Genomic DNA, 22,830 nt, shown 5'->3' with positions numbered 1-22,830 from the left:
AACAAATATTGCTTTTTTTACTGTTTTCAAACGCTTTCAAGGGGTCCAGACACACAACAACAGGACGATGCAGGCACCAAGATGAATGAGGGCATGGAGTATAACAAACCATATAATTGGGCAATGGCTTCAGGAAAAGCTTTGTTCACATTATTCCACAGGTTCTTTTTAAAAAACAACGTAAGCAAAGCAATGGACTTGGTATAGCACTTTCTGTTTTGAAGTACCACAGAACATCCCACAAAATAAGCAGCTGAGAGGCAACTGCCAGTTCTCACCAAAGGTAGAAAGGTTAGGCCTGTTACAGAATACAGCTACTGCCTTAAGGTTAGTCCCTCAGAAACCCTCTCTGTTGACCTAATTATTCTGCTTCCACTGAAGCTGATGGGAGTCTGATGGCTTCAGACTCACCAGAATAAAGCTAAACATAATTTTACACTCTGAAAATCCCATTCATTGTGACCACATTTCACAAAAAGGGTTTTGCTCTTTATGCCAAGGCATCTGCACAGAGCTAAGGGAATCCAATACTGGGCAAGTTGAAACATTTATTTTATTTGTATTAAATCTACTACATAACATCTGGGGTTAATGTAGAAGTCTATCATAGCAGATGAAAACACTGAAATCAGAAAATGGCCCCTAATCTAACCTAGCACCTTCCCTACATGTAAATAAATTTGCCATTTACAAAAAGGCCAGCTTAGAGAAATGTCCTAGGTTGCGTTTGTCAAGCTGAAACTTTTCAAGCCTTTGAAAACATGGCCAGAAGGCAACACTGTGATCAGCCAAAGTGCTTTCCTGCAAAACACCAACCCTAGGATTTCACTCCACAATTTTTGTAGGAAATATAATAACTTGTGGTAGAAATAGAGAGTGTAAGACTGCGCAGTGAGTAATTGCACTGTTATAAAAATATTTATGTTTGTCTTGAAACAAAGCTACAAAGGAAAGAACTTCTGAATTACAGATAGTAAAGAGCCTTAACATTCTTTTTTTTTCAACGTGCCACCTTTATAATATTTGGTATTGACCCATTCAAAAGGTCCATCAACAAAGAACACACCTACTGTGCCAGATGACGTGGTAAGATTTTTTGGAACATGTACAAGATGTTTTCTACCTGCTCTTCTTTAATGTTCATATTTAAAAGAAAAAAAAAAAAACAAAATGAGAAATAGTTTGCCATTTCACTTCTCATTACAAAATTGCTCTCTGTCCATGAAAGAAATTAATTGTCCTGCACATTTTCTGACAGAAAAATAAAATCTTTTTGATTCATATATTTCACAGTTGTTAAACTGTGTTGTAGAATTACAGAGTTATTTCAATCCTTAATGTAATTTAGCAATCCTGACTTAAACATGTTCCTCTATATCAAGGACATCAGCATGGAATCAATTTAGAGTAAAAAGATCTTCTGTTGTGCTTTTTTGAACTGATGTGTGGGGTTTGTTTGGGTTTTTTTAAACAGTAGTTAATAGAAATGACAAAAGAAATTTAAAAAATCCTTCAAACTCAAACAATTAGAAGTAATAAAACCAACTGAGATTTATGCACAGATTCAGCTCAGTCAGGTTTGTCTCAAATGTAACTGACTTCCCATGATTTCAAATGAATTTAAACACTGAATTCTGGGGAACTGGAATCTTTGGTGGTATGAACCAGACTTTCACTTACTTCCTTATAAATTGCTACAGTAGATTAAAGTATATTTTAGGCTTCCCAAACATCTCCAATTTCTTTCCAGTTTCTTTCTTTTCATGAAACATCCTTTATGAGAACGCCAAACCTCAAAGTATACCCCAAATCAGCTGGTTCAGGCAGCTTTTAACATTTCTTTGGGTCTAGGTCTATGAGGTCCTCAGCATTTATCTGCAGCTCACTCTAAAGCTTCATTAACCACATGTTGGGGGCACGAAAAGATGGAATATTCAAACCCGTATTTCTGATATAGCAGTGGAGTGGAAGACACAGTTTAATCCCCAATAACAAACTTGCAGAAAAGCATCTCAATTACCCTCAAATGCACATGAGTAACTCATTGGTTCCAGTAAGTACCAAGCCTGTGCATGTGCTTTTCAGTATTTATGAATATACTACCAGACTAAGATGCTGGTAGATTTACATGCTGGATGCAATTCTGCTTTTTGGTAGAAGGTGAAGATGAACATCTCTGATCTTGGAAACAGCAGCTATTCCATAAGCACTGAAACAGCTTTTCTCAAGATGCATTCTGAGTAATAGGAGGAAACCTCTGATCTGCAACACTCCAAGTTTTCTGTAAGATGACATGCATTCATTGGAACCTATAAATCAATGGCATGGCAGCTTTGCTTTACCTGAATGATGAAAAAAGATTGATATTCCTAAATTACATGTTAACAGAGTAAAATTGTTATAGGCTTTCCTGAAGTATGAATATATTTTTGAACTGAGATCTTAAAGACACTTTGGCAATGCCAGAAAAAAAAGAGAGAAAAATTTAAAAATACTTTGAATATTTTATCATCCCAGCTCAGAAGACATTGACTGTTATTACTTCAATATTTGAAAAATATTAACTATTTAATATTGAATAAAGTATTGTAATAATTTAATAATTAAACTGACAAAAATTATATTGCATGGTTGAAAAGAAAGGGAAGTTAATTGCTGTTTTACATTAACTCTGGTTCATTTCCCCCCAGATTTCTACAAAGGTCTGCTGGCATGATGCAGAGGGATTTTAAAAGTCTAAAAAAAACCAGATAAGGATTAGCAAACAGTAAATTAACAGTAAAACTTTAGAGTAGGAAAAATTTATTTGTTCTGGATTCTAGTGCTAGTAAAGACTGCTAAATAAATCAAGTCCAGGGAGTATTCCTGGCCTGGAGGCCGGTCTGACTACATCTACAGTAGCCTTGGTCCTTTCTACCACCCCACCTTCGTCCTTTACACCGTGCAATGGTGGCCTGAAGACATAGGTAGAATTTTAGTGTGTTTTTTTCAGTCCAGTATTCCTTAAATAAAGTGCAAGCCGACCAGAATGGTATTTTCATCATGTGAGTCTGATGCAATGTTTTATGAGGACACACATGTTGGAGAGTGCAAAGTCTACTGAACCTCAAAGGTCTGTCTTGGCAAGAGGCATCTGAATTTGTTCCAGTACTATCTCTATTCCATATTGAAACTGATTTCTGCTCCCTGCTTTCCCTGTGCCAGGACTAGGTCTTGCCTTAGAGAGCACCACTCAGCACAGGTCAAAACAACCAGGCAATGTACTCAAAGTTAGGCAGCACAGATGCTCAAACACACTCCCTGAATCAATTTTGTTTAGCAATAGAAAAAAAGGCCAAATGATTAAAGGAGTTTTACCACACCCACAAGAACTGTGAGTTGTGATAAAGGTCAAGAAACCATTTATAGAATGCAAACTTGGCTTTTTCAGCCATCTTTTTACAATTACAGCCCATCTCTAAGGAAGACACAACCAGTTGTGTATAAAGGAGGCCATGTGCTCTGGGGTGAGAAGAAGGAAAGGGGCTGCCCAGCTAGGACACTTTCCTAGCATTTTCCTGCCCTGCTCTGGCATGGCTTCTGTCACAATTTCTCTACCTGTAAATGCAGGTGATAGTCCTTCCTACAGAGATTGGAGAAGGGGGTGAGAGTGTTTCATGAGGTAAAGAATAATATGATAAAAAAGGAAGTGCTAGCAGTTTCAACATTAAAATGGTATTTGTTATCAGGGATAAAATTAAACAGATTGTAATTTGCTTTCCACAAATGCTGTAATTAGGATTCTCTCAGCTTTTGTGTTCATATATGGAGAAGCCTTTTATCTGTTGAGGAAGGGGGAGAGAAGGTGCACTTTCTGTTATCCTATTTTTATATGTATATGTCTCTATCTTGTTACTTTCAGACTTTATTTCTTTTTTGAATACCAGGTGAGCCAGTAGTGTCTCACAAAAAAAAGCCATTTACTTTGTAGTTATACCTCATTAGCATGAAAATGCCTGCATAGTCACCAATTAGTATTTAAACTTTAGGCAGAAAGTTTGAGAGCTCAGGTGGGGAGAGACCAAAATGGGGAAATGACCCAGGGCCATCCTCAGGGTTAATTCTAACTGTATGACTTAAAGCATATCACACTGGTTCACAGTTTTGAAAGGTGTTTAAACTCATAGCTCCAATCAAAAGCAGTAGGTTCAAAATAAATTCTTAAAATAAAAAAAGTTAGGATTTTCACCCAACTAAACTTAGATGCTAAATCCAGATATGAGTTCTAAAATAAGTCTTGATTTTTTCCACACTAACTGAGGTTAGTAGGAGTCATGCCACTGTAAACAAAGGAAGAATTTCACAAAAAATTTCTGTATGTTGTGGTTAAATACACAGTTATTCCCTAAAATTAGGCGTAATTCCTTACAATGAATAACACCCGTAAGGAAATAGAAAGGCAGAAGCTTCTTAAAATAAGTCAGAGGTGAATTACACTTAGTGCTGTTAAAATATAATGGTAGTAGTCCTTTGTTTCATTCATAATATATCCCTTCAGCTTAAAAATGAATAAGAACTATTATATTGAAAAAATATAACCTTTAAAACAGATGTGATACACTTCATTGTGGTTTGCAAATAAATTGGCAAAAAGTATGTATTTGGCTACTATTATAGCTTTTATATTAGTTCAGAAATATCTTTTATTCTAGTCATTTATAAATAAGTTTGTTCTGTCCATTTTTTTTTTTTAATTTTTTTTTTTTGACAAGTCTAAGGTATCATTCAACAGTTTTATCCTCCCTAAACTGAAGGGAGGTGAAAAGAGGCACAACATAATTTCCTCCTGAATGGGGACTAGGTAGCATCTCTTGCCTACCTTCCTTCTTGTCTGTCTGGAATGGCTTGACCTTCAAATTTTCTGGGACTCCAAATTCTGGACTCCCTGAGCTCCTCCCATGGAAAAAGTAAAGTCATAAATGTTGCAAAATACACCTTCTGGGAAATTCCATCACAATACAGCCTGTTAGGGGTATGCAGACACACCTCTTCAATTCTGATTGCTGAGTGGGAAGAAAGAGGATCTGAAGACTTATGAAGTCAGAACAAGCTGCTGCAGGCAGAACTGTTCCCTCTTTCTACCTCAATGATCTGTAATTTCTTAGAGAAACTTTCTAACAGCCTACAACCTAGGTCATGAGCCAGACTGGCCTCTTTGGGCAGTCTCAGTGCCATGTTTGGTGAGGGTTTCTGGGACCATGAATGCTTGTGTTGCCCCTTGATGCAGTTTGGGCATATCCTGCCAAGTTACAAGCTGGTGGAGGCATACAGACACAGCAACTAGTGGGATACACTGTCCTTTAGCCTGTTTCCCATCCCAGAATGCCCCAGTTGATGAGGGGCTGTTGAGGTGAGCCTCACACATCCCCTTCTCCCCAGTTCTACCTACTGGTGGAACAGCCCCTCCCTCCAGCACGTTTATCCATAATGATCAAGTGGCTTTCTTCAAAGACATTTTTGCCAAAGCCCTTTTCCACCATTGAAGCAGCTCAACAAATAATGTCTGACTCATAACTTACCCAACCCATATATTTTGCTTTTAAGTGGTGTGACCAGCTCTGAGCATACTAACTGCTCTGTCTCACAGTTCAATGGTAAGATTATCTATTAGGGCTGTATTTTCAAAATATAATTTCTGCATTTTATTTATAAGAACAATGCAAAGTCTTCTAGCAGTTCAAACTTCTTGCCTTTCTTGCCTGTGAATTGTTCTTTAATGCTCCTATTGTGAATGACCAAACAGGAGCACTAGATTTAAATTCTTTCTAACTCTTGTTATTTTATATACCTTTAACTGCTCCCATTTAAAATTTGAGAGACAATTTTTTCACTGTCCCTTCCCATGTGGAAGATAATGCAGGTCTCAGAACATTTTGGCATGATCAGGGATTACCCACATACAAAGTCCATCAAGAGAGAAGTGTCAGAATATATTCTGACAATACAGTAGGAAACTTTTGAAACTGTCTTGAGCTAAACCAGAAAAAACCCCACTGTCGTTTCACTACTGTGTGTCACAGGATAGCTGTTCCAAAATCTGTTGCCCTTTAGCATCCTATTTTGTTCTGGGATAACATCCATACCTCGTTAACTCCTATTTCTCATTTGCATCATCATCACAATACATCACAAAATATTCCTTTGTTGACAGACATCTTATTTATGGCATCATGAGACTGACGCTGTGGTACATTTATTTAATACTCAGGCAAAAGGTAATATTTAAAACATATATTGTGCTATTATTGAGTCTTCCCACTTTGAAAGACTGAAAATAACCAGAGAATCCACATTTACATGTCTGACTTTCTATGATCATATTTTAAACAACAATATTGGTTCCATTTATTTCTGCACGTTTCCCTGTGTAACTAAAATTCTGATCAGAAGAATGAAACTTTTAATATGGGCATTCACTAACATTCTTTAGCAGCCATGGTCATCATTTTAGACACTTTTTAAAATAATGTATTTCAGGGAATTATGAAAAATTACATGTAGATGAATGTGCTGGTTTTAATATTTCCTTAATTTCAGAGTTTTAGTGAGGTTTCTGGTTCTGCATATTACTAAATTTACAATAGTGATAATAAAATCTCTAAAAACTCCCTAGATACATGCAGATGTTTACTAGTTTAAAAAGTTTCCTCTGAGTGAGATGTAAGCTTTTTTTAAGAAAGCACTTCAAAAGAAAAAAAATGTTGTGGCTGGCATTTGTTATACAGATAGTGAATAAACTAATTCATTGTTTGGACAGGCCATTGAGTAAAAAGTAACTGAATTTTTTGGGAGAAGATCAAGTACTTAACACGTGATTTTTATCAGCTTTAATTTGTAGGAAACATGTAGTGAATCCAAAATAATTTCAAAGTAAATATATTAGAAAGCTTATGGAGATTGTCAAAAGAGGTTTTTTTAAAAAAGACTGCATAGCTACTGTTGCTTCCAAATATCACATGAAATATTTTGCTACTTCAAGCACACAAAACATTGAAAGTAAAAACATTCTTTATGGAATAAAACACCATAAATTCTGTAAATACCTAGAGACTGTGCCATTTAGGGAAAAATTGAGTACAGAGGTTGCAGTTTTATTGTTAGTTTGCATAGAACTGTATTTTACTTAAGACAAAGTTCAACTGTGTAGCGAGGGTGAAATAAACAAAGGTAGCCCATTTAGTGTGCACACTTGCATACAGGAGAAGAGGAAAGAAAGAGGGCTAGAGCAAAGAACACTGGTGCTGGGTAGCAAGGTGCATGGCACTTAGGGAGACAGCACTGTACCTGGGGAGGGGTTGTGCACCTCTGCCAGCTTTTTCTTCAAAGAATTGGCTAGGACTGACCTCTGCTAGGAGCCAGAGTGACCCTCACATACCCCCTCAGAAACCTTCCCTCACCCTTATGGGTGGGGCAGGTGCCTCACAAACTCTTTGTGTTTGCCTTCCCCACCTGTGGAAGAAGCGGATGTGGTGGTGCCTCTATTCCTCAGCTCAGGGTTAGGTGGAGGTCCAAGCCATGTCTCTGGGTTGAAATCAGGATTTTTACCTTCTCTTGGGCTTCAGGGTGTTCTAGGTGGAGGCTCAGCATCCTCAGACAGTCCATAGCCTGCCCTGGAAGCCCCACCAGGACTCATGGGGGCAGGGAGATGTAGAAAGATAATCTGTCTTGGGAGGCTAGTGACCAAGCTAGGAGCAGTGAGGAATATATATTTTGGGAGTCATAATTGGTTGTCTTCCAAATAAACAGTATTGCTTATAATTTCCAAAGCAAAGAAACTACATGCAGATCAACAGCAAATTGGTAATCAGTTGTGCCAAGATAACTATCAAACACAGTTCCCCAAAGCAACATTTTTATCATGAAACCAACAAATTGACAAGTTCACATCCACATTCTGGATCCACCTACAGAAAGTCACTGAGAAAGTCAAAGGTGTATAAGACCTTTATTCGATCCCTGTCAGAATTTATGAAGGCTGGTGGAACTGGGGCTGATGCCTTGTGTCATAACTGGAAGAAAAACATTGCCAAACAACAGTATCTACCAGAAAGCGTGGAATTCCCTGAGCAGAATTGCTACCAACCAGATTAGCCAACCTGTGCTGCAGATGGAAATTCGATGCACCTTTCCAGGATCTAAGTTTATAGAGGAACTGAGAAACTGCCCTAATTGACATATGGCAAAGTTGAAGCTCTAACTTCAAAAAAAAGTACTGAACAACTCAGGAAGCACTGAAGAAACTAACAGCAAAAAGGTAGTTGCACAAAGCATAAATGCAGTAATTTCAAATAGAAAACACTAACAAATCTGAGTTAGTACAGTTAGATTCACCACCAGCAGTCAATATTGATATCACAGCTCTTTCCACATGACAGCATTTTGTATTTGACTAAAACTATAATTGTTCTCATATGAGGAAACCCAAAGTGAGGATGCGTAAGACTATGAAATCTGCAGTATGCTTTCGACAGGTGCCAAACAGTCCAACGTCATAAGAAGAGATTGATTTAGACAATTAACACCCAGAACTGTGAAGCACTATATTTCATATCCAAATAAAGAAATGGAAGATTTAGTAAAACAAATAGATGTTACTGACCAAGTCAATGTATACAGGCAAAGATAATTGATATGAGCAAAGTTTTATATCAAGTTTAATTTACCAATTAAAGAAATGTAGCACAGACCCCATTGTGTAGGATGCCTTCTCTTGGTGCTTGTTTGGCTTTGCCATCAATGTCACTATGAAGACAAAGTGCAGATGAGCGCAACACAAGTATCTCATGACTTGACATTACACCAGGAGACTCACAGAAATAGTGAGTGTAATAAAATATAGCTCATGTGCTCGACGGGTGGATGTACATGCAAGTACACACAAAGATTTTGTCCAGGGTTGCAAAAAAGAATCAAACATATATTTGGAAAAGAAATGATCTGCCATAAACTCCATACACCTCACCCCAAAAGGAGAATCCTCACAATCTCAACTCCAGACCGTGTAAGTCAAAATAGATGAATCTTGAAATATGGAAAGGATCTCAAAATATGAAAGGAATTTTAGTGTCCCAACAGGCAAAAATGCATTTACCACGGTAAGCTGGATTTGTTGAAAAGTCTGTATCTTAAGAACTAAACTATAGATTTTCAACTTCATTAGCTTTTCCATGTTGATACATGGATGTGAAGACTGGAAATGCATGAGAGATAAAAACAGGTGTCTGTATACTTCTGAAAGCAAATAGGCATACAAGGGAACAAAACCCTGGCAAATGTCAGGATGAATCTGTTAGCTTCACAACCAGAAGTTATCCAGAAAGGTAGGAGAAAATTTCTAGGATATATGTTAAGAATGAATATAGCTAATCTGCTAGGAGAGGGATATGCAGAGGAACAGGGCCAAACAAACACTACTGAAAACAAGAAAAATTCATGGGGCTTCATAACACAAAGGACAGAGAGCAGCCAGAAACAGACTGGAATAGCAGGAGTCATGGTCATGCCTGTAGTACATTTAAAAGGAATGGTTCACCTGTGACGTAGGGTCAGCTGAACTCTAGCAATATAAAACTGCTTGCTGGCACATTTGGTTCTAAATAAAAGGAGGGGGTAAAAGGGGAAATGATAGGGCAGTGGCTGTAATTATGGCCCTTATGACTTTACTGACCAGTGTTGTGAATTCCTTCCTCTATGTTAACTCCTAACCAGGAGTAACTCTGGGTACTAACATATCCATTCACCAAGAACTGCAGCTCTCCCCTTGGTCCAGCCCTTTATTTTGATCTCTTCCATGCTGTCGCCGCCTGGGCTACGCATACTCACAACCGGGAGTGGGCAGTGGGAAAGCTCATCTGTGCTCCCTTCCTCAGAGGGAATGAGAAGGCTTGTGAGTGAGTAATAAGCCAAATAATTGTATCACTCATTAACTGTTCAATAGCAACAGCCCCTCCCAGTGCACCAGCTTACTTGCATGCAAATTGAGACTGGTTAATGAGAGGACTTTTCAAGTAAAACTGATTTATGTAATCTGACCATCCTTGAAGCTGTTCTTGCAGAACTTGTATTATGAACTATAGGAAGGAAGAGGATGTTCATTTAAACCCCTTTGGAAAAGCAGCTTCATTTCTACTTCTTCAGAGGATAATGGAAAGAACAGACTGTCCCTGCCTCATGGAGAAAGTTCCCAGGTTGTGCTTCTTCATACACTGGCCACTGATGCTCAGGAGTGTCCTATGTTTGTGACTCTTGACATCAGCTTCTATTATAATAATATAGTGGTGTGATTCCATAAAACACATTCTGGAGTTCCCCAAGGCAAAACAAATGAAAACCTTCTCTATTCTTCCCATTTGGAAAAGTGTGATTGCATCAGATGAAGCAATTTGATATTCTAACTAATCTCTAAAATTATGCCTAGAGGTTGGATTTTTGTTTGAGCGACTACCTCATTTACACAAAAATTCAAGACAACTAGAAGAAAATGAGGTTGTAAAACATGCTAACAGTTTAGCTCGTTGCTACCAGAGAAACTTGCCAGTATGATTGCAAAAGAATAACCTGACATGATTTGTCTTTCTAGGATCTACAGCCTTGTCATGGTCTGAAAACTAAGACAACCAAGACAAAACTAAGGCATAGATTGTGAGTTTGAAAGGCTTTCCCCCTTAATGCAACAGAGGAAAAGTCTCTTTGTGGGTATGTTGCAGATTCCTGCCTGTGTTCTTCACATACTAATCTGGGATTATCACTTCTACACTTATATGCTGAGGGACCAAGTAAATCCCTCTACTATCTTATTTTTATTGGGACTGACCTCCAAACAGAACAGGAAATCTCTTTGTAAGCAAATTCCCATAGCCAGTCCCCTTGCTGTTTAGTCTGCATTGGATTAAGCAGTGACTTGCTAGCTTCTTTGATTGGCAACTATAGTACTATAAAAACAAATGTACAGAGCAAATCTCACCAGAAAAGCCTCCCAATCTGCAGACCCTTTCAGCTTTATTTGGACTGAAACTTGATGATAGCTCCACTAGACAGGAAACACTCACCCCTCCTTTCTAATATGGCACTACCAGGAGAACACATTTTCTCACAGACCAAGTAGCGGGACTGAGAGCAGGGGAGAAAGCAGGAACACCAGAGACCTCCTATAATACATGTCTCAAATTCAAGCTGTTGTAAGACACAGAAGCTGCCAACACTATTTATTTACCCTGCAGTTAATTCTTTGATTGAGAAAAAACATGGCTTATGCCATGCTTGAAATTGGGTGAGATATGGAGAAAGCAAAGCAAAAGCAACCCAGGCATTTTAAGTCCACCATATGGCAGAAGTTGGAAGGAGCAGCAAAATATTTTCCTTGTTTTCTCACTGGACATAACACACTGCTTGTTAATGACACTTTACAATTCTGTATCACCAGGAAGAACCCCTCAGGTGTTTAGGACTGTCTTTGAAGCTGTAAGAACTCACAGATACATAGAAGAGGCTGTACAGCACCCAACATTGTCAGAAAATCTTAAGGTAAGCATACATGAGATAGAAAAGGAGTTGGGTGCATTATTCTTCTACTCTGTAGCAGATCTATTAAGACACATGATACTTATGTGAAGTGACCACAGATTGAAAAGTCAGAGAAATTAAATATTTATTTTTGAGGCCAAATCAGACGCATCACATAGTTGAGCTAGCATTAAACAAATGAACCACCAGCAGGTGTGAAGTGCAAATCCTGTCCTTCTTACACTGGCATCATGTGCATTTGGCACTACTCTCTAACTTAAACCTTATCAGCCATGCCAACCAATTGCCTCAGCTGCTTAGAATCATAGAATATCCTGAGTTGGAAGGGACCCATGAGGATCATGGAAGTCCAACTCCTGGCCCTGCAAAGGACACCCAAAAATCACACCATGTGCCTGAGAGCATTGTCCAAATGCTTCTTGAACTCTGGCAGGCTTGGTTCTGTGACTGTTTCCCTTGGGAGCTTGTTCTGGTGATCAGCCACCCTCTGGTCCAAACATAGCCCAGTATCAAGTATGTAGCACAGGTTATCTGTTGGAAAGATGTGGATTCAACCATAGTCAAGGAATACATCTGAGAACTGGAAACTATACAGGCAAGTATGTGTGTGTACACAATTCTTCCATATCTGGATGGCCACAGAAAATATTTCTCCTGCTGTTTTTTCACCAGAATAAAAGATGGATCAGTAACAGGTTTGAAATTATGCAGCCACCTACCTATGCACAACAAATTTCCTCCAAAGAGTCCTGGTAATTTGAGAAAGGTGAATCACAGCTCCATGCCTAAGTCAGTAAGGCATTTGCACTCCATCTGGGAATGTTAAATGCTGGTGCCCAGCTATACCTGACCAGGCTAGCTAAGGTCCATACTAAGCTCTCCTACCTAAAATCCCTATAGGAAGGACACAAATAAAACTTCTGTGAGATTCTCTAGCTTTTTTTAACTAAAGTGGAGGTGGCCACTTACCATGAAGCAGCAGGGTATTAAATCCAGGAAGCATCAGGAGGGCCATAGATTCTTGCTTCTCCCTCCCAGCTCCAGCTATATTCTGACTTGTTATCTAACTTTCCTTCTGCTGGGTCTCTTACCTGCTACATTTAGCATTCACTATATTCTTGATCTTCAAGGTTTCATTTGACGGAATGAAAAGCAGGAAGGGGTAAATGCCACCATCCCATTCACATGATTCATATTACTATGAAGCACATTTCCACACCTGCTTTCATATGATTCACCTGAAGACACTTAAAGAGACACTAGAAAAAGTATTCTTATAGGCAAGAAAGTAGCTGCTTCATGTTGGCCTGCACTTTCCTTTGGTGTAGGGTATCTACATTAGCCACTTTGTGTGACTGTCATCTCCTGTGCAAGATGGCCAAAGGCTGATTTTGCAGATCAGCCGCTGAACTTCCGTGAAAAAGAAAGAAAAAGAGTTAGGCTTCCTAGTTAGTTTTCTGGGATGCGTGAAGAAAGTCTTTGCTGGAGCTGGTAACAGTTCATCACCCCCAGCAGGGCTGCTCACAATGCTTTCTCCCAGACAGCTCTGGGGGTGGCTGGATCCCTTCATGGGATGACATAATTCACTAAACCTGCAAAAAGCTATACCTGCCAAGGGTGTCGGGGGGTGGTGGTGGTGGAATCTTTCTGGCATTTTAGGAAGTTGAACTGTCTCAGCAGAGGGCAGTGATACCAGAACTGCCACAAGAGAGGGCGGGGCTCGTGACCGTGGGGTGAGGGAGAAGGGCCTCCACATTTGGCAGCAGGGAAGCATCATGCTGTTTTGGCTGTCCATGGAAGCACAGTCTGAGCCTCCTGCCAAATGACTGGATCACCAGGCCAGAGGCAAGCAAAGCTGCAGTGCTCCCAGGCCCTCCCTGCTGAAGCTGGCACTGTGCCTGGCACCCCAGGGTGTTAACTGGGCCAGGGAAACAGCACAGCTGGCTGGACAGCAGGGCAAAGGGACACTTGCCAGCTGGGACAGAGCTCCAGGGATGTCCCTCACACAGCTAGGAGAGACAGGTCTACATCCTGCAAAAGAGCATCAGCCTCATCGGGGAAACCCTCATGATGTCCTAGACTATATAACCATCCTTGCCTTCTGCTTGGAGTACAGCAATAAGGGGGTATGTCCCCTATCTGGCAGACGAAGGACCTGACGCTGGATATCCTGCCACCACAGAGGGGTTAGACTGAGGTTAAATCTTTATTTCCACCAGCTGCACTACTTTCTTGGTTTTTTGCTTTTGTTTTTTTTTGTGGTCGGGGGACGACTGAGGCTTCTCAAAGGACATTTGTGAAAGCTGTCATTTGTGGATGCCATCAGGGCTTAAGCATGAGCTGGGTATCTACCTACTGAGCTCAGGAAGGGAAGGGAAAAAAAAAAGAAGAAAGAGAAAGCAGAGGCAGTCCCGGGCATGCCCAGGAGCAGACCTTTGGGCACCTCAGGAATTTTACTGGCAGGAACACAGGCACTTGCAGACTTCAGACGCCTCCAGGGTTAGGCAGTAGCTGAACAGGGGTTTTGAGGATCTAAATATTGGCTGCAAATGCCTATGAGGCAGCTTACATGCCTAAACCTTTTTTTTGTGGCTCTAGCCCTAAACTAATATTATGGAAAATACCAACAATTATTAGGGACTTCTTATCAGATTGGATACATATTTCCTTTACATAACTTTACCATGGCCTCATTTATGTGGTGCTTAGAAAGGATGAATACCTGTTCTGCATGAGTAATTATGCCAAAGGCTTGTGTGAGGGAGGTAGTTTATGACTGCTGAATAAGGCCAGCTATGTTTACCTATACAGCTTCATCACTTAAACTAAAAATTGGTCTTTCCGCTAAATCTCCCTCATTGCTTCATTTGCCTGATTGCAAACAGATCCCAGAATATGCAGTTGCACTAAGATGATTGATGCCAAGATGCTGCACTGAAAAGGAAGAATTCTTTTAAGTGTTATCACAACCATGAGCATAAGCAAAGCCTTGTCACGTGACAAAATGTAAATAGAGCATTTCTTAGAAAAGCCATTTATTTGCCTCCATGATTTATTATTCAGTGACATATAGGGTATTTTTTCTTTGTTACTGGCACTCATGTTCATAATAACAAGGTACTTGACTTGAAGGTATTTGGCCAACCTTTCCAAAGTGCTATGTAAGCAGTAATCAGAGAGAGCTAGGCTTGTGAGTCAACAAATTGCTCTCCCATGCTGATCAAACAGTCTTGGCATCTCTATTAAAAAAAAACCAAAACCAGATTTTGGACTGGCTTACCCAGTTTTCTCTCTAAAATTTTTTATTGTATTTGCATTTGGCAGAGTCCAGGCTCAAAATAACCAAAGGTGACAGTTGTTTTATTAATAATATTTTACATGTGATTTTCATTTACATATAGAAGGATATATGAGATAGCCAGTTAGCCTCCAAAGTTCTTGTTGGCATAAATTGGGTTTCATTTGCTCAACCTAGAGGCAAATGCTTCTCTCGTTTTACACCGTATCTCTGCAGCCTGCAGTAGAAAACAGTCTAATACTCGGGTCAAAGTTAGTGAGCTCAGTAGAGTAGAGGTTTATTATGAAAAGCTTTCATTCCAACCTACTCCAAGTTATTACTATTAAAGCAAGTAGCAATCAGATATACTGCACAAGCTGCTGGCATTATCAGAGGGGAGAACTCAAATCTAAGTGAGATTTATGCTCAGTTTCCATCATCTATGCCCATCATATGTGCCTACAAACCCAGGTCCTGAATACAAAATATACACCCATGCTTAATCTTGCTACTTCACTTGTAAATTAATGCCTTAAAATGAAATACCTGTAGTTGTGTATCATTTCACTGTTTCTGTGTGCAAAGTGAGTAGGGCTGCATGAATAATAGCATTTATTTTCACTGTGATTGCTGAATTCAAAATCTTTTGGAAGCTTGTGTTAAACTGGTGGAACTCTCCTCTCTTTCCTCCTCTTAATTTTTTTTCCATGAAACAAAAAAAGAGGAAACCTTATGTGCATTGAAAAGCTCCTTCTGACCCCCAAAATGAAACACTTCGTTTTTGGACACATATAGTAAAAGTAAAGGAAATTAAAAGGCTAGATTTCCTAAAGCAAGAAGGGGTGTTCTCCCCCTTCTTATTCAGTAGCCAGTAGGCAAAAGATAAATTTTTTGGTTTCCTGAGGTCTTTGAAATGGCTATATCCCTTCCCTGGAGATGCCACTCACCATCCCTCAGCTTAAGGGGGACAACCAGGCTGTGACTTTACATGCAGCTTGCCTGCTGTGCAGCTTTCCTCCATGTTGCCTGTTTTGTGCTGCCCCAGGCATGGGAGCAACTCACAGGAAAATGAGGTGAGGTGTCACTGCCTGAACCAGATGCCTCCAAAGTAGCAGGTTATCCTGCTGCAGACAAGGTGCTCCCCTAAGGTACAGCCCTGCAAGTGAAAGCTCTTCCAAACACCCTCCTTTTGGTCCTGTTTTGGTTTGTCTGTATAGTAAGCCGTTCCCTAAACCCAGGGGCTGCTTATTCTCAGTGAGGGAGCCCTTCCCATCAGGCTACACAGTTATGCTGCCTTTTAACCAAAGGGTTATTTCAGCATTTGGTTTCTACCAAAGTGCTGTTAAAATAGTTTCACTTATTGCAGGACCACAAACATCTGTTAATTATGGGTCTGGGGTTTATTTATTTATTTATTTTAATAGCTAGGTCTTATTGACCTTCACTTAAGCACTTTTGAAAATTTTACCCCATATAAAGACTGCCATGTTGAAAAGTGCTAACAATTACCATCATGGGAGTCTTGGATTCAAAGACAGTTTACAGACCTCATTAAGCCAATGAGCTCGCCAAGTCCACTCTTTTCAGTTCAATGGAAGCAGCACTTAAGTCCTTTCATACAGCAAACCAGCTGCTAGCAACGTAGGCTGCCTGACATGGGCAGGGAAAGCTAAGCTCACCCAGGGAGACTTGTGTGTTTTTCTACCAGAAGACAGTGACTCACAAAGGGAGCTGTGAGAAGAACCCTAAAAAGCAGCAGGATGACAGGGGTTTTTCAGCATAGGGCTGATCAGTGAAGCAGTCAAGATCTCTGAGCTAGACAAAAGTCCCCTGGTTATCTTATGTCACAGGAAACACTATTTCTGTATAGTATCTGTGAAGAAGCATAGTTAAAGTGATAAATCTTGACTAATGCAGATCAAGACTGGCAAGGTTTTCCTAGCCCAGCTAGGGATGGACTAGCACGCTGCATCACGCCATTAAGAATTCTTGTCTTGCTTGCAGAAGAAAAGCAGATTTTGGAGAAGTTTCGAGAAAATAAGATAAGCAAAGCCAACTCTTCAAAGAGAGGTAAGATGCTCTAGGCATTCAACAGATCGAAAAGTCAGACTACATATTTGCATACTAAATATGGAGGTAGGAGAATGCCTCAGGCTAGACAACAGTGTTTCTACACTTTTCAGCTGTGTGTGAAGGGTAGACTACAGGCACCCATATACATCAGTTTGGGTGAAGCAGATCAATCTAACATTATCACAGTAATATGCACAGGGCAAGAGTAGTTTAGAAGCTTTCAGTCTAAAAGAAGAAGCATAGTAGCATTGGTATTCTATCAGGGAACTCAGAAATAAGAAGGGAATGCACAGATGCACAAAAGAGTTCAGACTACTGAATTCAGTGCTATTTAGGCACTTTTTATCTGTGAGGGAAAGAAAAAGTTTTGAAAATACATGACTGGTTTTTATGATCTGATTTTTGAGAGATGTCTCTGCCTGAATTAAGATGCAGATGAGACCATATGCTGAAGTAAATAGTATGAATTTTATTTAAAACTCCATCCTTTCCCTTGGTTGTGTCATCCCCAGCTCAGGATGTTTTCAAACGAGTATTTTCAAAGGGCAAGTCCCCTTTCCACTCTACTTGCACTGAAGTTATGAAGATGAAGCCTCACATTAACTCAGTACAATCCCTCAAGATTTGGCCAAAACCACTTTATTATACTTAGGACTCTCTCTAAATTTGTATCCTACCATACATCCTTGCAAGCGCTAATCCAGTATAAAAACCAGAAGCTGCCCAAACACAATTCCCAGGGGGGATGTAACTGAATACCTCACTGTGGTATGGCCATTAACAAGTTTTATAGAAAGAAGAAAATAATACAAGATTTGCTCTAGAACAAAAATACATGATAAAATTCCCTAGTGAACATTTTTGAGACATTGTGTCCATATTTAATTTACAGTTTCCTAGTGTTTATCTCTTCAGGTGGAATTTTACATATTAACCATTGGTAGAACACACCCCATTTTGTAATTCCCTTATCTTACTTAAATAGGAGACAGATAGCGACTTCTATATGTGCTCACACCTTGCTAATAGAAAACAGTGATATATTGAAAATTTCCTTATCGCCTTCAGTTTCCACACAGGTGTTCTTGGTGATAAGCTACTCAATGATATAAACAGTGATTTCAGGTAAAAAGTAACCACTGGTCAAGAGGAAAGGGAAAAAAAAAAAACCCTACCAAAAATTAAACCAGATTTCCCAAGTAGGATTTGGAACTGAAAATTATCAAATACAAGTGCATAAATGTGAATTTTTTCTGCTGTGTCTGTGAAGCACAGAATCCCTTGGACTTCCCTTTAGTAGTGCTTGGTCTCACTTCTCACAACTTCTCTTCCATTCTGAGATAATCTTGATGGACAATTCACAGATATGATAAGGAACTGTATGATATTCCCTTAGTTTTATCCGATGATAATATTCATCTGTCCACTGGCAGGTTTGTCTCCAAGGAGTGTTATCACAGGACAGCTCTTCTACTGTTATTCCTGAACAACAGTGGTAGGAGAGTAATTCTAGAAGAAGAATTACTGAGCTAGCTCTATTGATTTTCAGCCAAACTGTTAGTATTCCTGTGATTGTTCTTTAAGATGCAATAGAGATCATTTAAATGTATTTAAACTAGCTAAACTGTGTTGCTGCCTTGCGCAATGAGTATATTGAATCACCTCAGATCCACAGAATATTGTAAAAGTTTATGTTCTACATTGCCTTTGATTATTTTCATTTTTGTATTCCGAAGAAAATTTGTATTCTCTAACCATTATTAAGTTCTTCCAAATGGACCACTAGCGGCCTAAAAAAGAAGCAAATGCACACTTGTTGTTGTAAAAGTGCATGACCAAGTGTTCACACCTGTGAATGCCACAGCTTTCTGGACAAGGTCATTAGGGACAAAACTGGAAACCCCAGTATGTGATGACATTTTTGAAAATCCAGCCTCTCACAGTTTTCCACCATCTGCATTAATTATCCAATAATAGGGTCAACTAAGATTAGTAATACATAAGCCCCTTCCTGAAATGTAGAGGAATAAAGTATCAGTTTAACAGAAGCAGGAATTCAAACATAATTTAATTTCACAAGAAACATTCCAAGATTGTCTCTCAGGCTTTCTCCAGAGCAACACATACTGCTCCCTGTCAGAACAGGACTCTGGCTTTGTATTTATTATTGATGCGCCACTAACAGACTTCAGTGACTGTGCACAGCCAGGCAGACATCACCATCACTGGACAAGAGCACCAGACTCCTTAGTCTAAAGGATAGCATTGCCCTTCTCTTATTAATTCCCTTTAAAGTTTCTGCCATCTTACCAGGAATAAAAGATACTTTCAAAAAATGGTCCTTTTGCTTGAGGGGAAAAAGTATTTTTTTTTTTTATTTTCTCAGTGGCTAATAGATTATTTCTCTAGGACTAACTGAGTCCTGTTGAGTAAGGAAATCTATCTTTCTTAGATTTTGGAGATATCTTTTTGTGTTTAATGTAAAACATTAACAATGTCAGACCTATCAAATTTCTCTCTTATTTCTGCCTCACATGCTTTCCATAATGGTTTTATGCCCCAATTATGTCTTCCAAGTCTTGGTGTCTACCGAACTTCTGAAACTTGGAGTGAGGCACCTGGTTGATAAGTTTGGTTTGGGGGTTTTGCCTTCCTTTTATCAAAGCCTAACCAACAGTTTAAAAAAAGTAATCGTGAATATTTTCCATAAGGTCAAGTGTTGTCTGAATAGGTTTCTGTAAATCTATGAGAGTTACCAAGTTAAAGGCAGAGATTTCAAAGCCCAGAATGTGTGAATCAGTAATGGTAGGATTCAGCAGATCTCAGGTTTCCAAAGCTTCCAGTTTCTCAATAAGAGGTCCTAGTACATAGGCACAGCATGCCACCACACAGCTGGACAGCATCCTTACCATATCTACTTAGCACATATTCCTTTCTCAAACCCTCTTATAGAGGGTTCTTCACTCAAGGTGGATAGCAGTAGGAGTTTAAACCAAAAACACCACTGGCAGAACAGTTTTCCAAGGGCAACTGTACAGAATATTCAGTATATCTTGATTATTCCTAAGCATTCTTGATAAGTGTGAGATATGCTTAACACTTCTCAATAAATCTTTTCATAGGAACAAGACCCCATAGGTATAATTTAACATGCATTAACCAAAATGGAGTAAAGCTCTTGAAGTGTCTTTGCATTCTTGAGATCTGTTGCCTTATTTTTATTTGGAGTACCACAAGCAATCACATAAGTATTTTTTGTTCTTATTGCAGTTCTTGTAACATGAGTGTTGGCTGTGGATTATGCCTCAAACTCCATCACCACCAGTACTGTCTCATGTCATTGACTTTTCCTTATTTTGCTCAGTCAGGGTCCAGTTGGATGCCATCATGTGTCAGAGTCCACAAGGAGGCATAGGGTCTGAGAGTGGGTTCTCATGAGAAAGACAGCAATGTGAACAGGAAATGTCCCATCAGGAATCCTTTCTTGGGACAGGCTCCTGTGGAAAAGAACAAACCCTTATTGTCACTATTGCAGCTTTAACTTTATATTCTTCTGCTCATCCTTTGATTCATTCTCTCTCCCCCCCTCTATTCCCATCCGACGGGTGGGAAACAGGATATTTTGTGAAATTCTTTCCTTCCTGTGTGGGCCTACATGGCATCTTTAATTAGCAACTCTCTGCAATAGAAGTGAACAATTAAAAAGCACAACTGTCCTGCTGAGGAGATCATAATACAGTTGCTTTTTGAACAGGTATTTAAGGCATCGCTTTCTGTCATTTATGAAGATCACTGATGTTATTATTTAAAAATATCGCACACCAAAAAAAAATTTAAAACACTTCCTTACATAACGAGTGGTGAGGAAGAGCTTTAGAAACATTATCTGTCTTTGGAACATGCCATTTCACCTGGAATGGGTAGGAACACTTGTTTCATTAATAACTTGACCCAGAAGCTGATCAGAGTGATGTTTCCATCCACAGACACCCAGTGTGGTTGAAAAGATTTTTCTGAGGGTGGGATTTGACCCTATGGAGGTACAGACAGCAGTGCTGCTTTGGAAGGAGATCAAAATAAAGACAAGCCTGGCACACTCAGAGGACCTGAAACTGATCCTTCCTTACCTAGTTTCGTAGATTGGTAGTTGTAAAATGCTATTAAGTCACATCTGGCAGGACTGTCCTTAAACACCAGTAGTCCAAGTAATAGCACTCAACTTCTGGATGTCCTATAGGGTTGACCTATCCCTCTCTCCCAGACCTACCATGCTGAAATTTTCTTTTCCCACTGGTATGACTGTACAGCCCCAGAGGACATTAAGATGATCCTTCTGTCTGATTTTCTTTTTTTTATCCTTTGTTTTTTTTATTAGTTTGAATATCTGATATTTTACCTGGCATCTGGGAGAACTCATTTAGAACACTACAGAGCAGCATACACTCATTTTGTGAAAACAAACAGTAACCACACAAGAAGCTAGATGAGGGAAAAACCAGGATCTCTGAGCCACTATGGCATTCCAAAATTTGGGGCTATGAACTAAGAAAACTGCAGAACAAAGTACAGGATTGTGCTATTGCTAAAATATCTGTCATATCCCAAAAGTGTCTGATGGTTGGTGTGCAGACATGTGTAGGATCTCACCAGGCTGTACATCAGATCTGAGAAGAGTCTCACAGATAGAAATAAGATTTTTTTTTCATGCTGAGCCTGGGCTTAAATCTCCCAACCACTCTCTCATGTTGTCACAGCAACAGGTTTGTCCACAGCCACTTCACAATATAAAGCAACTGGAGGCACTGCCTCCTGATTTTCATACAGATCTAATCATGAAACAAGAATGTGCTTGGTCATATTCATACCGGGACTGTGTGTCCTAAGTGAAGTTTGTACACCACGATAAATTGGCTTGCAGTTGAAAATAGAAACTGCTATGAGTAATGACTGAACCTGTAACTCTGAGCAAAGATTAGTGTGTGAATATTGCTAATGGCATTAAGTGTCTTTATCACATCTTGTAAAGTGTTATCAATCAAACTACAGGTGTTAAGCAGGTAAAAGCTCTAGTTTGAGGCAATAGATAAGAACTTTTCCCTGGAATCTTAAGCACTGTTTCCTACTAAAGCTCTCCGGAGAAAAAGTGTCAGGATATCAAAGGGAAAAGGAAAGATTTTTTTTTAGGCCTTGGGGCAGAAGAGGGAGGGGATTTTGTAGGCAGTTTTAGGAGAAGTGTTATTGACCTATCACAATGACTTCAAATACCAATCTCTTCTCAAATCACCATCATATGTTTATTATATTTACCATAGAATCTGCCTTCTTTTTTTATAAATAACAATTTGCTAATAATATTAACAGTTATGCCTTGTCAACTTGTGAAGTATATGTGGAAAGAGAAATAAGCACATTTGAGCCATGTAGCTTTACCATATACCATAGGCACCCAAAAAAAATGGGTGGCAACATTACATTGGACCTTGTTTGATGTCCTGGGATCTAATGCACATCATTCGGCTTGCTCCCAGCAAGTGTTACGCATATTTAATACATAGAAGGTAAAGAAATCAATTTCAAGGCTATAACTGAAAGCCACTATAAAATTGCACTATTACTGCTATGCTGTAAATTACATGTTATTGATTCCTCCAGCCTCTTTTACAAGCAAGGTGATTGGTGGATTGGGGCCTCAGCCCTTTATATCTGCATTCAGACTCCGCCTGAGGAATCTGGTGGCCTTACTTTGAGCCTCCAATTGGGTACATTATAAACCCACCAGCCTGCTTAGGGCTCCTGCAAAAGCAGGCTCTGCAGAAAGGGCTGAGGTACCTCCACAGAGCCACACAAAGAAACTCTCAGAGCTGGACCCACATTCTCTTTTAAAATGCATATATAATCCTCCCTGCAAGGACAGAAAT

General features: G+C 39.4%; 2 long non-coding RNA genes across 2 annotated transcripts; one reads left to right on the top strand and one right to left on the bottom strand.

Annotated features, from left to right (window-relative positions):
- Window positions 1-8,899: 8,899 nt before the first annotated feature.
- LOC135418110 (uncharacterized) lies at window positions 8,900-11,556 on the top strand. The gene is made up of 3 exons (XR_010432319.1): window positions 8,900-9,040; window positions 10,619-10,734; window positions 11,462-11,556. It is a non-coding gene; the product is annotated as an uncharacterized LOC135418110 (long non-coding RNA).
- A 5,805-nt stretch (window positions 11,557-17,361) lies between these two features.
- LOC135418102 (uncharacterized) lies at window positions 17,362-20,807 on the bottom strand. Its single transcript, XR_010432315.1, has 2 exons — window positions 20,763-20,807; window positions 17,362-20,409 (listed from the first exon to the last, which is right to left on the bottom strand). It is a non-coding gene; the product is annotated as an uncharacterized LOC135418102 (long non-coding RNA).
- Window positions 20,808-22,830: the final 2,023 nt, after the last annotated feature.

The sequence above is a fragment of the Pseudopipra pipra genome, chromosome 1, assembly GCF_036250125.1.
Source record: "Pseudopipra pipra isolate bDixPip1 chromosome 1, bDixPip1.hap1, whole genome shotgun sequence".
Taxonomy (NCBI): Eukaryota; Metazoa; Chordata; class Aves; order Passeriformes; family Pipridae; genus Pseudopipra; species Pseudopipra pipra.
The sequence above is the reverse complement of the archived record's forward strand: the minus strand, read 5'-3'. Positions and strand labels throughout refer to the sequence as shown.